Below are 15,968 nucleotides of genomic sequence, written 5' to 3'. Positions count from 1 at the left end.
ACTCTGATATCCTTCCATGTTTGATTTTGCCCCTCACCCCCAGACGGTCCTGTTTCTGGGCATCCAGACACATAGTACAGGAGAGAACATCACAACGCTAGCCAGCCATACCCCTCCCTCCCCTAGCCTGCACTCGCCTGCTAAATATTTGAAGCAATCTGACAAAGATGGAGGACAGGAACCCATTAGAGGCTCTAAGAAGGGGAAATAGGTGCAGCCAGCTTCCACACTATCAAAGCATTCTATATCCCTTTCGCTCTCTCAATTAAATTTAAGGGGCTTTATTGGCATGGGAAACATGTTAACATTGCCAAAGCAAGTGAAGTAGATAATACATAAAAGTGAAATAAACAATAAGAATTAACAGTAAACATTACTCTCACAGAAGTTCCCAAATAATAAAGACATTTCAAATGTCATATTATGTCTATATACATTGTTGTAACCATGTCCAAATAGTTAAAGTACAAAAGGGAAAATAAATACAATGGTGTTTATTCTTCACTGGTTGCCCTTTTCATGTGGCAACAGGTCACAAATCTTGCTGCTGTGATGGCACATTGTGGTATTTTTTTTTAATTTCGCCTTTATTTAACCAGGTAGGCCAGTTGAGAACAAGTTCTCATTTACAGTTACACATGGAATAAACAAACATACAGTCAATACACAATAGAGAAAAAGTCTAAATACAGTGTGTGCAAATTAGGTAAGATAAGGGAGGTAGGCAATAAATAGGCCATAGTGGCGAAATAATTACAATATAGCAATTAAACACTGGAGTGACAGATGAATGTGCAAAAGATGAATGTGCAAGTAGAGATACTGGGGTGCAAAAGAGCAAAACAAAATAAAATACAAAATAACAGTATGGGGATGAGGAAGTTGGCGACGAATATGAAGCGAGGGCCAGCCAACAAGAGCATACAGGTCGCAGTGGTGGGTAGTATATGGGACTTTGGTGACAAAACGGATGGCACTGTGATAGACTGCATCCAATTTGCTGAGTAGAGTGTTGGAGGCTATTTTGTAAATGACATCGCCGAAGTCAAGGATCGGCAGGATAGTCAGTTTTACGAGGGTATGTTTGGCAGCATGAGTGAAGGATGCTTTGTTGAGAAATAGGAAGCCGATTCTAGATTTCATTTTGGATTGGAGATGCTTAATGTGAGTCTGGAAGGAGAGTTTACAGTCTAACCAGACACCTAGGTATTTGTAGTTGTCCACATATTCTAAGTCAGAACCGTCCAGAGTAGTGATGCTGGACGGGCGGGCAGGTGTGGGCAGCGATTGGTTGAAGAGCATGCATTTTGTTTTACTTGCATTTTAGAGCACTTAGAGGCAATGGAAGGAGAGTTGTAATGGCTTTGAAGCTCGTCTGGAGGTTAGTTAACACAGTGTCCTAAGAAGGGCCAGAAATATAAAGAATGGTGTTGTCTGCGTGGATCAGAGAATCACCAGTAGCAAGAGCAACATCATTGATGTATACAGAGAAAAGAGTCGGCCCGAGAATTGAACCCTGTGGCACCCCCATAGAGACTGCCAGAGGTCCGGACAACAGGCCCTCCAATTTGATACACTGAACTCTGTCTGAGAAGTAGTTGGTGAACCAGGCGACGCAGTCATTTGAGAAACCAAGGCTGTTGAGTCTGCCGATAAGAATGTGGTGATTGACAGAGTCGAAGGCCTTGGCCAGGTCGATGAATACAGCTGCACAGTATTGTCTCTTATCGATGGCGGTTATGATATCATTTAGGACCTTGAGCGTGGCTGAGGTGCACCCATGACCAGCTCGGAAACCAGATTGCATAGTGGAGAAGGTACGGTGGGTTTCGAAATGGTCTGTGATCGGTTTGTTATCTTGGCTTTCGAAGACCTTAGAAAGGCAGGGTAGGATAGATATAGGTCTGTAGCAGTTTGGGTCTAGAGTGTCTCCCCCTTTGAAGATCGGGATGACCGCGGCAGCTTTCCAATCTTTGGGGATCTCAGACGATGCGAAAGAGAGGTTGAACAGGCTAGCAATAGGGGTTGCAACAATTTCGGCTGATCATTTTAGAAAGAGAGGGTCCAGATTGTCTAACCCTGCTGATTTGTAGGGGTCCAGACTTTGCAGCTCTTTCAGAACATCAGCTATCTGAATTTCGGTGAAGGAGAAATGGGGGAGCCGTAGAAAAATACTTATTGAAATTCTCAATTATTGTGGATTTATCGGTGGTGACAGTGTTTCCTAGCCTCAGTGCAGTGGGGAGCTGGGAGGAGGTGCTCTTTATCTCCATGGACTTTGCAGTGTCCCAGAACTTTTTGGAGTTTGTGCTGCAGGATGCACATTTCTGTTTGAAAAAGCTAGCCTTTGCTTTCCTAACTGCCTGTGTATATTGTTTCCTAACTTCCCTGAAAATGTGCATATCGCGGGGGCTATTTGATGCTAATGCCGTACGCCACAGGATGTTTTTGTGCTGGTCAAGGGCAGTCAGGTCTGGAGTGAACCACGGGCTATATCTGTTCCTAGTTCTAATTTTTTTTTGAATGGGGCATGCTTATTTAAGATTGTGAGGAAAGCACTTATAAAGAATAACCAGCCATCTTCTACTGATGGAATGAGGTCAATATCCTTCCAGGATACCCGGGCCAGGTCGATTAGGATTGCCTGCTCGCTGAAGTGTTTTAGGGAGCGCTTGACAGTGATGAGGGGTGGTCAAACAGTAATACTAACCCCAGAGCAGTAATAATAACCCAAGAGCAGTAATAATAACCCCAGAGCAGTAATAATAACCCTATAACAGCAGTAATAATACCCCCTAGAGCAAAAATAATAACCCTAGAGCATTAATAATGACCCCAGAGCAGCAATAATAACCCCCCGACCAACAATAATAATAACCCCAGAGCAGCAATTATACTAACCCTAGAGTATTAATAATAACCCTATAGCATTAATAATAACCCTGGAACAATAATAATAACCCCAGAGCTGTAATAATAACCCTGGAGCAGCAGTAATAACCCTAGAGCCGTAATAACAAACCTAGAGCAGTAATAATAACCCTAGAGCAGCAATAATAACCCTAGAGCAGCAGTAATAACCCTAGAGCGGGCAGTAATATCCCTGGAGCAGCAGTAATAACCCCAGAGCAGTAATAATAACTCTGGAGCGGTAATAATAACCCTAGAGCAGTAATAATAACCCTAGAGCGACAGTAATAACCCTGGAGCAGCAGTGATAACCCTTGAGCAGTAATAATAGCCCTAGAGCAGTAATAATAACCCTAGAGCAGTAATAATAACCCAAGAGCAGTAATAATAACCCTAGAGCAGCAGTAATAACCCTGGAGCAGCAGTAATAACCCTAGAGCAGCAGCAATAATAGTAACCCTAGAGCAGCAGTAATAACCCTAGAGCAGCAGTAATAATAATAACCCTGGAGCAGTCAAAATACAGATAGAAAGATACAGAAAACGAAATGTGTTTGAACCCGGTCCGGCAAACAGAGAAGATTCAAATGTGAGACAGGCCTACACAAGATCAATATACATACGTGCCCTTTGCTATGTATCTGGAGCTAAATATTTTTATAATTTATTAATTATAGGTTGTTTTTTTTTTCATTTATTCCACACTTTATAAAAAAATACACATTGCGTGTGTGTGTGTGTGTGTGTGTGTGTGTGTGTGTGTGTGTGTGTGTGTGTGTGTGTGTGTGTGTGTGTGTGTGTGTGTGTGTGTGTGTGTGTGTGTTTAGGCACGTTTGTCATTATTGGCCACATTACAAGTGTACATTATCATGCACAGTTGAGAATGTGTATGTACACACAGTCTGTTTGTGCATCGCCATTTTACCTGTAACCCTGACAGTGCATCTGTGCACAAGTGACACATAACACAACACAACACGACAAACAACACAAAGCAAACACCACACACACACACACTGCTAGTGCTAACACACTGTGACAATATGGCGTTATGGAATATTATGGATCCTTGTTGAGACACTGAAGAAAAAACAAATAGAAAGTCTGGTGAGCTGGGAAGAACTACAATTATAAACTGGAAGGTTTGAGCCCTGAATGCTGATTGGCTGACAGACGTAGTATATCAGACCGTATACCACGGGTATGACAAAACATGTATTTTTACTGCTCTAATTACGTTGGTAACCAGTTTATAATATCAATAAGGCACCTCGGGGGTTTGTGGTATATGACCAACATACCACGTCTAAAGTCTGTCTCCAGGCATTCCTCGTTGCGTCGTGCTAAAGAGCATCCCCTCGCCGTGGTATATTGGCCTTATACCACACCCCTTTGTGCATTATTGCGTAAATATAATTTGCCTTCAAGCATGTGCTCCACAAAGAATCAATTAACCACGGTGACATGAGACGCTACTGTCTTGTGCACCAACTAAATACAGTCATTAAAATGTGATGTCAAAATGGACAGATCTCATCTCCTCATTATATAACTTTCAAAGAGCGAGGCGTGTGTGTGTGTGTGTGTGTGTGTGTGTGTGTGTGTGTGTGTGTGTGTGTGTGTGTGTGTGTGTGTGTGTGTGTGTGTGTGTGTGTGTGTGTGTGTGTGTGTGTGTTGTGGTAAGGCCTATGATGTCAATGCAGTATTCAGGATATTCAAAGCAATCATCTTTCCCAGAGGGGATTATGGGACTAAAGCCAGTGTCCCATTCAGAGAGGATAAAGCCCACAGTATTAATCTAGTGGAGTAGGCCTGTTCACAGCCCCTCCACCCACCCACCCACCCCTCTCCTCTAACCCCACCCCTTCCCCCCTCATCCCCCCTCATTCCCTCTCCCCCTCATCCCCCCTCTCCCACCCACCTCATACGTGCCCTTTGCTATATATCTGGAGCTAAATATTTTGGGGAATTTAGTTATAGGTTGTTTTTCTCCCCTCACACCCCCACCCCCCTCTCCACCTTCTTCCCCCTTTCCCGCCCTCTCCCCTCATCCCCCCTCCCCCTCCCTCTCCCTCTCTTTCCCCTCTCCCTCTCGCCCCTCATCCCCCCTCTCCCCTCTCCCCTCAGGCAGAGCACCAATCACATACACTTGCATAACACAGTCCCTCTTTCACTTTCTCTCTCTCCATTTATCTTCCACGCTTTATCTCTCTCTTAACCCCCAACCCCCTCACTTGATGTTTCTTTCCCTAACGATGGACGTACACGTATACATCAACACAAACAACCGCATGCACAAACACACACAAACGCTCTCATGCATACGCTCACGTACACAGTAGACACACAAACACACACATACACCCTCATGCACGCACACACAGACATACATGCTCACACCTTTATCTCCCTCCCTCACACATGTATATATAGAACCTGACACATGCCAAGCCATTAGCCAGTATGCTACTATATGTATGTTAATAGCCATCCTCCACAGAGCTGTATGTTTATACCCATCCTCCACAGAGCTGTATGTTTATACCCATCCTCCACAGAGCTGTATGTTAATAGCCATCCTCCACAGAGCTGTATGTTAATAGCCATCAACCACAGAGCTGTATGTTTATACCCATCCTCCACAGAGCTGTATGTTAATAGCCATCCTCCACAGAGCTGTATGTTAATAGCCATCCTCCACAGAGCTGTATGTTAATAGCCATCCTCCACAGAGCTGTATGTTAATAGCCATCCTCCACAGAGCTGTATGTTAATAGCCATCCTCCACAGAGCTGTAAAGATTCCTTGCTCTGTGGTGACTTCAAAGTGCCAGGGCTGCACTCCTGTAGCCAGATGTGACACGCTCCTCTCCTCTCCTCTCCTCTCCTCTCCTCTACTCTACTCTTCCACTTCACTTCCAATTCCCACTCACACAGATGTTGGATTCATGAGGAACACTGTCTCTCTGGTCTGGGCCAGTTGTGCCTCTCTGTTAGTTAAATAGTCTGACAGGCTCCATAGCTCTGGTGGATGACTGTATCTCCCAGCATGCCCTTGCTTTGGGGATTCTTCTGAGTGTGTGTGTGTGTGTGCATTACGGGTTTCTGCGGATCTGCTGTCTCATTCAAATCAATGAGGCAGTCACAGTCTCATTCAAATCAATGAGGCAGTCGCAGTCTCATTCAAATCAATGAGGCAGTCACAGTCTCATTCAAATCAATGAGGCAGTCACAGTCTCATTCAAATCAATGAGGCAGTCACAGTCTCATTCAAATCAATGAGGCAGTCGCAGTCTCATTCAAATCAATGAGGCAGTCACAGTCTCATTCAAATCAATGAGGCAGTCGCAGTCTCATTCAAATCAATGAGGCAGTCGCAGTCTCAGATTCTAAAGGGTTTCAGAAACGATCTGTCACGGGGGAACAGAAGCCAGAGGAAATGGAACGCTACATATCCGTTGTTGTGGAAGAGGCATCATAGCTTGGTGTCTGCTTCAGGACACTTGCGTCCATCATAATCAATAGATAATGCTTAATTGACCAGTATGGGGAATGTTAAGTCTTAATAGGATGACTGGCGAGACCCACCTCCAAGATGATGAAACTGCTAGAAGTTTAACCTGCCCATATAATTTCTAAATGAATAATCATCAGCAAAAAAATATATTGCGATTTTTTTTTTAAATCCTACAGAGCATACTTTCATATAGGTCTGCACAAAGCTTTGGCGATGTGTATATAATCTCACCTATTTCTTACTGATTAAAACAGACTACAGAGCATTCAAATTCAAATCTGGACCTCAAAGCTAGTTCCACTGCTTTTTAAAATTGTTCCCTTCTAATCAAGGACTGATTTAGACCTGGGACACCAGGTGGTTGCAATTAATTATCAGGTAGAACAGAAAACCAGCAGTACTCTGGACCTCCAGGGGTAAGATCGGAAATACTCCTTTCCTAGACTCTTAGAATTTTTTTCTAAAATAGTTATTCTGCTGTCCACATAGCAGAACCCACTTTGGTTCCAGGTAGAACCCTTTTTGCTTCCAAGTAGAACTATTTTGGGTTCAATGTAGAACCCAGGGTTCTACCTGGAGCCAAAAAGGTTCTACCTGGAACCAAAAAGGATTATTCAAAGGGTTCTCCTATGGTGACAGCTGAACGTAAGAGTGTATAGAGACATGATCAGCACAGTAGTACAGATAGATAGAATTCTGTTGACTCTGGTATACTGTCAGTCGTCATGCAGGAAGTCAATAACATCTCTTTCTTCTTTCTTCTCTCTTCTACCATACAAGTGCTCCCGAGTGGAGCAGTGGTCTGAGGCACTGCATCTCAGTGCTTGAGGCATCACTACAGACCCTGGTTCGATCCCGGGCTGTATCACAACTGGCCGTGATCGAGAGTCCCATAGGGTTGTGCACAATTGGTCCAGCGTCGTCCGGGTTAGGGGAGGGTGTCACACCCTGACCATAGAGAGCCCTTGGTTCTCTATGGTGTTTAGGTCAGAGCGTGACTAGGGGTGTGTTCTAGACATTCTATTTCTATGTTGGTAAGTTGTATGGTTCCCAATTAGAGGCAGCTGGTAATCGTTGCCTCTAATTGGGGATCATATTTAGGAAGCCCTTTCTCCCACCTGCTTTGTGGGGATATTGTTTCAGTTAGTGCCTATGTGCGCGCTGTACTTTCTTTGGGGGGTTGGCACGAGGGATGGTCGGTCGAGCCAAGGAGAGAGCCAGAGCCCACCTGGGAGTCGATGGAGCAGTGTGAGGAGGGATATCGGAGAATGATGTTGGCTAGGAGTATGCTGTAGCGCAGGCGTTTTGAGGAGCATGTTATTAGTCCGGTGCCACCTGTGCAGGCTCCACGCACCAGGCCTCCAGTGCGCCTCCCCAGCCCGGTACATCCTGTGCCAGCTCCCCGCACTCGTTCTGAAGAACCAGAGACCGTCAGGGAGGCGATGGAGAAGTTGGGAGAGAGAGAGAGGAGATGTTGTGCAGGTGTGTTCTGCACAACATTCGACCTGAAGTGCGTGTCACCAGTCCGGTGCCACCTGTGCCGGCTCCACGCACCAGGCCTCCAGTGCGAATCCCCAGTCCGGTACGTCCTGTGCCGGCTCCATGCACTCGACCTGAGGAGCGTGTCATCAGTCCGGTGCAACCTGCGCCGATGCCCAGTCCAGGCACGGTGTCCAGTCCCGCTCCCTGGCAGGAGCCTTCCTCTGCGCCGGTGCCCAGTCCAGGCACGGCGTCCTGTCCAGCTCCAAGGCCGGAGCCTTCCTCTGCACCGGTGCCCAGTCCAGGTATGGCGTCCAACCCATGTCCATGGCCGGAGCCCTCCTCTGCGCCGGTGCCCAGCCCAGGCTCGGCATCCAGTCCCGCTCCAAGGCCGGAGCCTTCCTCTGCACCGGTGCTCAGTCCAGGCACGGCGGCCAACCCAGCTCCATTGCAGGAGCCTTCCTCTGCGCCGGTGCCAAGTCCAGGCACAGCATCCAGTACCGCTCCAAGGCCGGAGCCTTCCTCTGCGCCGATGCCTAGTCCAGGCACGGTGTTCAGCCCGGCGCCATGGCCGGATCCGGGTTCACCAACATAGAAATAGAATGACTAGAACACCCCCCTAGTCACGCTCTGACCTAAACACCAGGGCGTCAGGGCATGACAGTACCCCCTCCCAAAGGTGCGGACTCCGGCCGCAAAACCTGAAACCAGACGCGGAGCGTAGGGGGGGTGACTAGTGTCGGTGGGCTACGACCCGCACCGGAGCCGCCACCGACACTAGTCACCCCCCTAGCCTCCCCGTCTGGTTTCAGGTTTTGCGGCCAGAGTTCGCACCTTTGGGGGGGTACTGTCACGCCCTGACGCCCTGGTGTTTAGGTCAGAGTGTGACTAGGGGGGTATTATAGTCATTCTATTTCTATGTTGGTGAGTTGTATGGTTCCCAATTGGAGGCAGCTGGTAATCGTTGCCTCTAATTGGGGATCATATTTAGGAAGCCCTTTCTCCCACCTGCTTTGTGGGATATTGTTTTGTTGAGTGCTGATGTGCGCTCTGTTTGTTCACAGTCGGTGTTTGTTTATTGTTTGTTGTAGTTTCACTTTGGATTAAAAGTATGTGGAACTCTAATCACGCTGCACCTTGGTCCGTCTTTCCTCACGATCATGACAGAGGGTTTGGCCTGGGTAGGCCGTCATTGTAAAATAAGAATTTGTTCTTAACTGACTTGCCTAGTTAAGTAAAGGTTAAATATATATATATTTTTAAATACAATAAATCATGAATGACTCTTCCCCCTGAACTACACCCCCACAGACATGATCAAGATATTACATTATTTTTCTTGCACTTACGTTCACGCTTGTCTTTTCTTACTACCCCAGGTGGAGAGGTCGGGCAACAACAACTCCACCATGCTGACTCTCAACAGTGTGCTGAGCACCCTCCCGTACGACTGTGGGCCACTGCAACTCCATCATCAAGTTGGTTGACAAACTGATGGTGGTAGGCCTGATCACCAACAGCGATGAGTCAGCCCTACAGGGAGGAGGTCATAGACCTGGCAGTGTGGTGCCAAGACAACAACCTCTACCTCAACATCAGCAAGACCAAGCAGCTGATGGTGAACTACAGGAAGTAGGGGAGCGGTGCACATCCCCATCTATGGGGCCGCAGTGAAGAGGGTCAAGAGCTTCTAGTTCCTCTGTGTCCACATCAATGAGGACTTACCATGGTCCTCTCACACCAACACAGTCATAAAGAAGGCACGGCAGTACCTCTTCTCCCTTAGGAGGCTGAAACGATTTGGCATGGCCCCTCAGATCATAAGGAACTTTTACGGCTGCACCATCGAGAGCCTCCTGACTGGTTGTCTGGTATGGAAACTGCACCGCCCTTGACCGGAAGGCCCTACAGAGGGTGGTGTGGACGGCCCAGTGCTTCACTGGAGGTGAGCTCCCATCCATCCAGGACATATATGCCAAGCAATGTTTGAGAAAGTTCAAAGGCTCCAGCCACCCAAAACATGGATTGTTCTCCATGCTCCCGTTTGGCAGGCGGTACCGGTGCATCAACGCACAGAGCAACAGAGTCCTAAACAGCTTCTATCTCCTGGCCATAAGACTGTTAAATGGCTTAGACCACTCTCCCTCTCCCACAGACTAGCTACACTGACTCTTTGTACATCCACAGGTCACTACCCACTCAGACACACACACCCTCACTGTCACCCTTACTCACACCAAACAAACACACATACACTCACTTACACACTCATTACTGACACCACACACTCACACACACCCTCACACCTACCCTGCTGCTAAAATGATTATTGATTAGATGTATTACTACCACTTTGCTGTTGTTCATTGATTATTACCATTAGTATATATTTATCCTGCTACTGGCCACTATTATTGCTGTTTACATGTATATATTACCATTAGTATATTACCATCAGTATTTATATAGTCCTATTCTGTATATCCACCTATCATGCCTATACTGACACTCTTACACTCTTACACTCTTACACACACACACACACACACACACACACACACACACACACACACACACACACACACACACACACACACACACACACACATAACACCCACACACTTAGAAATAGATACACACACTCACACTAACACCCACACACTTAGAATTAGTTTCACACACTCACACTAACAATCTTGCAATGAAGAATGTTTCTCCCCCAAATGGTTAGGGGGTTTGGGATTTAGGGACAGTAAAACTGATCCTAGATCAGTACAAGGGCATCTTTTACACTGAGCTAGCCTTTAGGCTACCACTTTGGACCCCCCCCTCCCCGTCCCCATTCTCTGTGTTAGTGAGTGATCCTCACAGCCTAACTCAGCCACTAGGTCACCACCTGCTGTTATGTTCTGTTCTCACCCTGCTTGACCAAACCCTGGCTCCATAAGCCGCATTAAGGCCATGGACAACAAGGAATGTGTCAATTCTCTACCTGTAAATACACACTCGTGAACAACTTCAACGTACTGTCATTTAAAATACACACCGTCTCAGAAAGATGTCTGTGTGTCAGACCTTCCCTGCTTCCCATTAAAACTGGAGCAGAGATAATCTAGTGCTCATGTCTCATTATCCTGAGTTAGAACAATGAATGGGAGAGATCAGTGTGGTTAAACCAGACTGAATACGAAGTGAATCAACTGTGAAATCAGTTTGGATGTCAAGCTGCTGGAGTTCTACCTACACACTGTATCTCAGGAAGAGGTCAGGGGTCATACTGAAACGTCAGTCAGTCTGCCAGTCCCTGCTAGACCCTGCTTCCATTAAAACTAGGCCTATAGTGCAAAGCAAAGATAATCAAGTGCCTCAGTATCATCATCCCAATGAATGGATGTGATCCGGGTGAGTCTGAGGCTTTCTACGAGCAGCTTTCCTTCCCCGTTGTTTGTGTGACTGAGTTGAAGAGTGCAGGCTTCCTCTTCATAGGACAAAACCCTGGAAAATAACATAGAATCCTGCGTATTCAAGCAACAACACTATACAGGCCTATCGTAGGGCACACAGTCACTGATACAGAAACAAACACATTTTGATCTCTCTACCTACATATCCCGTATACTACCTACCGCCGCTGTGCCCTTGAGCAAGGCACTTTGATCCAGGGGCGCTGCTCGGCAGCAGCTGATCTCAGCCTGTGATGTGTGTGTTGCGTGTCAGGTTGGGTACTATGACAACAATAAATAAAGAATATCTGTGTAACTGGACTAATAAAGAAAATGTTGTATTGTATTCTACCTCAATGTGGATAGCTCAGACTGAGAAGGTTGTCTCCTCTGACACACATATACAGAAATACACAGGACTCCCAGGGTTAATGCTCTGGGGCTTTTTGCTCAGTGTAAACTATTAAGACGTGTGAAGGATATCCCCTTGGCAGAGGGAGACGGCACAGGGAATCTGGCAACCTTCCAGCTCCTCTTCCACCGGGGTTTCCGATTACATATTCTGTATTAGATAGGCTATATCATCATCACTTCCTGTCCCTGTGTTGGCGGACTAAACTATATCATCATCACTTTCCTGTCCCTGTGTTGGCGGACCAAACTATATCATCATCACTTCCTGCCCCTGGGTTGGTGGACCAAACTATATCATCATCACTTCCTGTCCCTGTGTTGGCAGACCAAACTATATCATCATCACGTCCTGTCCCTGTGTTGGTGGACCAAACTATATCATCATCACTTCCTGTACCTGTGTTGGCGGACCAAACTATATCATCATCACTTCCTGTCCCTGTGTTGGTGGACCAAACTATATCATCATCACTTCCTGTCCCTCTATTGGTGGACCGAACTATATCATCATCACTTCCTGTGCCTGTGTTGGCGGACCAAACTATATCATCATCACTTCCTGTCCCTGTGTTGGCAGACCAAACTATATCATCATCACTTCCTGTCCCTGTGTTGGCGGACTAAACTATATCATCATCACGTCCTATCCCTGTGTTGGCGGACCCAACTATATCATCATCACTTCCTGTCCCTGTGTTGGCGGACCCAACTATATCATCATCACTTCCTGACCCTGTGTTGGCGGACCCAACTATATCATCATCACTTCCTGTCCCTGTGTTGGCGGACCCAACTATATCATCATCATTTTCTGTCCCTGTGTTGGCGAACCCAACTATATCATCATCACTTCCTTTCCCTGTGTTGGCGGAGTAAACTATATCATCATCACTTCCTGTCCCTGTGTTGGCGGACCAGACTATATCATCATCACTTCCTGTCCCTGTGTTGGCGGACCAGACTATATCATCATCACTTCCTGTCCCTGTGTTGGCGGACCGAACTTTCACTATTTTAAGGTGTGGTTTTGGATGGCGACACCACTTTGAACCTTATAAACATACACATGTTCTCGTCCAGTGACATGAGTGATCTTCTGGCAGCAGGCGTGGGTGGATTAGGTGCAAATGTCATATAACTCATGTTATATTGTCACATTCACTTTGGCTTGAGATCTGCTTGACATTACACAGCCACATGCACTAAACAAAACAGACTAATTCTTGATCTCCATATAACCTAACATTTGAACCTAAATTATTACAAAGAAAGGGCAATAGAAAAATCACACCATCTTAGCAATTAAGTTTGAACAGCATCTTGATATTTGTTTTCAGAGAACAACCTAAAGGAGGTAAAGGCTGAATGACCAATTTCTGTGAGATAAACGACAAAAAACAGGTCTAGCATGCAAAATGTTTTTTTCTCCCAAACAAATTGGTGTGCCGTGCAGCTTTTCTACAAACAAACCTTTACTAATGCTCTCAACGTTTCTGTAGCGTAGCCTGTGGTTTACCGGGCTGTTTCTGGAATGAGCGCTCAAGCGCTGTCCGTGGTTCTGAAATTGACCACACTCGTACCGCGCGCTCTTTGCAACATGCAACACCGTTGATAAGCAGCTTTATCACGGGGAATTAAAATGGGACGTTACTCGAAGCTAAATCCTTACTCTGTTTTAACAACAATATAATCTGATTTGATACCGATGTAAAAGTAATTTATTTTGACGAAACTAAAGAATACTACATTGAAAGTGGTTGAGATAGACTTTACAAACCATGATTTACAAAATAATCGGCGACACAACACTGCTTGTTTTTGCTCAGTCGTTAGAAATAAACTCTTTATTTTCTTTAATTAAATAACCTATTGTTTTTATTTATCTCAACTGAACTGAATCGTTCAGCAACCTACCTGAAGTTGTTTTCAGTGGACCGTCGTCAGTTCAGGACTGGAAAATGTCTCCTTGGTGCTACCCCCACCTTCTAATTCCTACTGCTGCCTCGCTTCAAAAGGATTGCCCTCGGAGGAAACTCCGCCCCGCCTGCAAGCGACAGCCTGCACCCTCAACAAAGATGGTTGCGCTCTCTGACGTCACAAGCCCATAATGAAGATGAGGCTCACAGCTTGATGTTTAGGCATTAGTGGTTACTGATAATAAAGTATAACCAGGTAAAAAGTTATATGGTAGGTGACTGATATACACTGCCCTGATGTTTGTGGAGGAGCTAGTCTGACTAGTAGGGATGTTGAGAACTTGTAACAGATACCAAATAATACAGACAGCTCACGATAAAAGCCATGTCCAAAAGAAGCTACTTCCTTTTTTGAGTACCTGTGAACCATCATGTTAACCACCGGCTAGAGATTGGCTCTGTGATTCTGTCATATTCTAGACAGGTGTTATTGGTCTCCATGAAGAGAAGCAGGTCTCTGTAGCCCTGTGCTGTAGAGTTAGAGAGCAAAGCGATGGAGAAATGGATAGGTCTCTCTCTCTCTCTCATACTCTCTCTCTGTTTCCCTTTCTCTCTCTCGCTCATACTCTCTCTTTCTTTCTCTCTCTCTCTCTCTCTCTCTCTCTCTCTCTCTCTCTCTCGCTTTCTCATTCTCTCTCTCTCTCATACTCTCTCTCTCCTTCTCTTTCTCTCTCATACTCTCTCTCTCCTTCTCTTTCTCTCTTTCTCGCTCTCTCTCTTTCTCATTCTCTCTCTCTCATACTCTCTCTCATACTCTCTCTCTCCTTCTCTTTCTCTCTCATACTCTCTCTCTCCTTCTCTTTCTCGCTCTCTCTCTTTCTCATTCTCTCTCTCTCATACTCTCTCTCATACTCTCTCTCTCTTTCCCTTTCTCTCTCTCATACTCTCTCTCTCTCCTTCTCTTTCTCGCTTTCTTGCTCTCTCTCTTTTTCTCATTCTCTCACTCTCATACTATCTCTCTCTTTCTCGTTCTCTCTCTCTCATACTCTCTCTCATACTCTCTCTCTCTCTTTATCGTTCTCTCTCTCTCATACTCTCTCTCTTTCTCTCCCTCTCTTGCTCTCTTTCTCTCTCTCTCTCCCTCTCTCGCTCTCATTCTCTCTCTCTCTCTTTTCTCGTTTTCTCTCTCTCATACTCTCTCTTTCCCTTTCTCTCTCTCTCACGCTCTCTCTCTCTCTCTCTCTCTCTCTCATACTCTCTCTCTTTCTCTTTCTCTTCCTCTTTCTCTCTTTCTTTCTCTCTCTCTCGCTCTCTCTCTCTCTCTCTCGCTCTCTCTCTCGTTCTCTTTTTCTTTCTCTCCCTCTCTCTCTCTCTCTTTCTCGTTCTCTCTCTCTCTCGTACTCTCTCTCTCTTTCCCTTTCTCTCTCTCTCTCTCTCTCTCTCTCTCTCTCTCTCTCTCTCTCATACTCTCTAAACTATATCATCTATATCTCATACTCTCTAAACTATATCATTCCCTTTCTCTCTCTCTCTCTCTCTCTCTCTCACTCTCTCAGTGCATGCTGATTATTTTCTTGGTCTTTTCTTTCAATTAAAATTTTCTATGGTGGAGGGTTAATGCAATATTTGTTTTAGCGGTATCCACAGTTTTTTCAAAGTTAGGGTGGAAGAAGACAGAGTAAGTTTCCTGGGGTTTTGAAGGTGTGGTGTGTGCGATGGCTTCTCAGCGTAGCGTGGAGGAGACGCTGTCGACACGGCATGGATTCAGGTGTGTTCCTGAGAATGGAGTTAAGGTGGAGGAGGTTCTTCTTCACGGTCGGTGAACAGGTAGGAGCTGAATTTATACATTCTGCTTCTAGAATGAACAAAGCTGTGGTTGTGTTCATGAAAAGAGCAAATTTGGTCGGTAGGCTAATTGCTAGTGGAATATTTGTAAGGGGTGTGTTGGTGCAAATTTCACCTCTCTACCCCTTCGACCAGGGTGGTAGTCGCAAATTTGCCTCCGTTTATTACGGATGATCAAATCAGGAAAGAGCTGAGTCATTTTGGTAAGTTTGCTAGCGGTTTTTGTGTACTGTTGGCAGATTTTCAGGCAGATGCCGTTAAGCACGTTGTTTCGTTCCGGAGGCAAGTCTTTATGTTTCTGATTAACAATGAGCAACAGCTAAATGTGCATTTTAAAGTGAGGCATGGGGAGGGGCTCTATGCAGGGTTTGCCAGCACAGATAGTCTACTGTGTTTTGAGTGTGGGGATTTGGGGCATAAGAGATTTGCGTGCCCACATAAAGGCC

General features: G+C 45.7%; 1 protein-coding gene across 4 annotated transcripts in view; it reads right to left on the bottom strand.

Annotated features, from left to right (window-relative positions):
• Positions 1–13,918, bottom strand: part of LOC106611384 (synaptosomal-associated protein 25-B) — a 72,642-nt gene extending 58,724 nt beyond the window's left edge. For all 4 annotated transcript variants that reach the window (XM_014211548.2, XM_014211547.2, XM_014211550.2 and 1 more), the window contains exon 1: positions 13,676–13,918. The gene's annotated coding sequence lies outside the window, so the exon portion shown is untranslated. The remainder of the gene's footprint in view (positions 1–13,675) is intronic.
• Between the last annotated feature and the right edge of the window lie 2,050 nt (positions 13,919–15,968).

Source organism: Salmo salar, chromosome ssa09 (genome assembly GCF_905237065.1).
Source record: "Salmo salar chromosome ssa09, Ssal_v3.1, whole genome shotgun sequence".
Lineage (NCBI taxonomy): Eukaryota > Metazoa > Chordata > Actinopteri > Salmoniformes > Salmonidae > Salmo > Salmo salar.
The sequence above is the reverse complement of the archived record's forward strand: the minus strand, read 5'-3'. Positions and strand labels throughout refer to the sequence as shown.